A 2,500-nucleotide genomic window follows, 5' to 3' on the forward strand; every position below is an offset into this window, starting at 1 on the left:
ACCTCCCATCGTGCTGATGATTCAAAACAACATAGTAGCAACGGATGAGTTACAGTGTAACCTTACCAAATGTCTGAAACCATTAAACTGTAATTAATAAAGACATTATGAGTAAAGCTTCTTCCACAATTCTGCTTGAAGAACAAAAATCCTGAAGAGAGTCTTTTCATGTGTGTGTGTGTGTGTGTGTGTGTGTGTGTGTGTGTGTGTGTGTGTGTATGTGTGTGTGTAGGTGTGAGTAAGAGCCTCTTTTAGCAGGTTGCTGGTGTTGGGTGTGATCTTCATTTTCTCTCTGAATGGTCGTCTTTATTTAATGGGATGATGCCGGCATCTGCTCCATCATTGCCTCTTTTGTGCCATTATGGCTGCTGCTTCTTTGTGCACACAAAGCAAGTGAGGGACGGCCTCTCGATTCACTCGTCCGTCGTCAGTAAATTCTTCATTTTATTAAGTGTTTGAGCACCTCTTTCACTCTCTTTTAGTCTGTACTCTCTTTTTGATTCTGTATTCATGATACGTGTACAGAAATGAATTTGGAGGTAAAATAATGTTATTGAAGTGTAAGAGGAAAAAGAGGGTGGCTGAAGGCTTACTCATGAGCACTTGAGTTCTAGTTAATAATATCAGAAAAGACTGGTCTACAGTATATCCATATAAATAAACATAGACTACATGGCCATAGGTTTGTGGACACCTGACCATCATACACTTCTTTGGCTTTTTCAGAAACTATTGCCACAAAGTTTGAAGCATGCAATTGTATAAAACGCTGTTGCATTACAATTACCTTCACTATAACTAAGAGTCTCAAACTTGTTCCAGCATGACAATGCCCCTGTGCACAAGGCACAGAGCTGCATGAAGACATGGTGTGTTATGGTTGGAGTAGATGAACTTGAGTGTCCTGCACACAGCCCTGAATCTGGCTCAACACCACTGAACACCCTTGGGATGAACTGGAACACCGACAGCACCCCAGACCTCCTCACTCTTACAACTTCAGTGTCTGATCTCACTATTACAAGAAAGAAGTAATTAATCTGCAATGAGATGTTCAACAAGCATGTATGGATGTGATGGTCATGTGATCACAAACCTTTGGCCATATAATGTATTCTTTAAGATATGCTACGAATATGTTGATGTTGAAGATGTTCATGTTGCCACATAAAGGAAAGTATGTTTTATTCAATTTACTTGTGTAGTTTTACAGTGTTTCTTTTAAAGGCACTGACATAAAGAACCTTTAAGAAAAGTGTGCTACTGTATGTGACTAATAGTGTAGGAAGTGATACAAGACAATGAAGATCTAAATCCCAGATGGATACAGCAATTATTGATTTTGGATTCCTTTAGAGTTGACAATCAGCCCAAACTCTCGATCAAATTGCAGTTTGGTGAATGCAGCATCACCCGAGACTTGATTTTGTGGCACTATGAAAGAGTCTTTGGAAACCAGATCCGAACAGGTTGCTAAGCTAGACTGAATGTTATGTAAGAAGGAGATAATGTGTTAATAACGTCTCTATTCTTGATGCAATTAACACATTTTTCTGGATTAGTTGTGCAATACAACTTGCTGATTCAATATTTTATAACCCCAAAAACTCCCTGAATGCTCACTAACTTTTTTATTACAGTTTCACTGTATTTACTGAATAATGCATAGCAGTTACTGAATTGTATGCTTTAAAATAAATAACTGAATAATAATCTGGGACTTTACCAACTACATGTTGGTAAGTAACAGTAATTACCCCAGGCTTCACAAGCTCTAGTTGCAATGAAAACAGAAAAATTATTCTGGGCATTTCAGGCATTTCATGGATTTAGCAAAATGAGAAATAGAGCACCATTGCAAAAGTTAGACATTTGATGCTTTTTTGGATCTTTGGAAGCTGAAAACACCATGCAGTCTCCAACTTTACTTTTAATTTTCCTAACAGTATAGTACATTTTCTGTACTATATTTGTCTCAGACCTGTCTCAGACTTATTGACATTTGTAATAGGACTAGGAATTGGTTTCAGGCATTAGCCTTGTTAGATAGTTGGCATCTACCACTTTAAAACTATTTCTTGGGAACACACCAATTGCTGTAGAAGTATAAACAGTGACTGGTGGTTATGATTGTGGGCTTGTAATTGGAACAATATGAGCCCTTAAACTTTAACTGCTCCGTTGTAGCTTGCCTCTATTGTAAATTGCTTAGGTAGCTGTAATCATAAAGGCTTTATAATAGGATATGTAGTTACAGTTTTCTCATATTGAACATCGTTTTAACATATTTAGTACTATTTGAGTTTATATTCCCTCTATCGGGTGTCATCAGATACAGGAGTATAGGTTTCCTTACAAGTCTGGTATCTGTCAAAGTTTTTTCCTCTTATTGTCTCAGGGAGTTTTTCCTTGCCACTGTTGCCTCTGGATTGGATTGACAAAGCAAAAAGCAGTGCAAATAGAAATCTGGTCATGTATATATATATATATATATACATAT

Source organism: Tachysurus vachellii, chromosome 11, assembly GCF_030014155.1.
Source record: "Tachysurus vachellii isolate PV-2020 chromosome 11, HZAU_Pvac_v1, whole genome shotgun sequence".
NCBI lineage: Eukaryota > Metazoa > Chordata > Actinopteri > Siluriformes > Bagridae > Tachysurus > Tachysurus vachellii.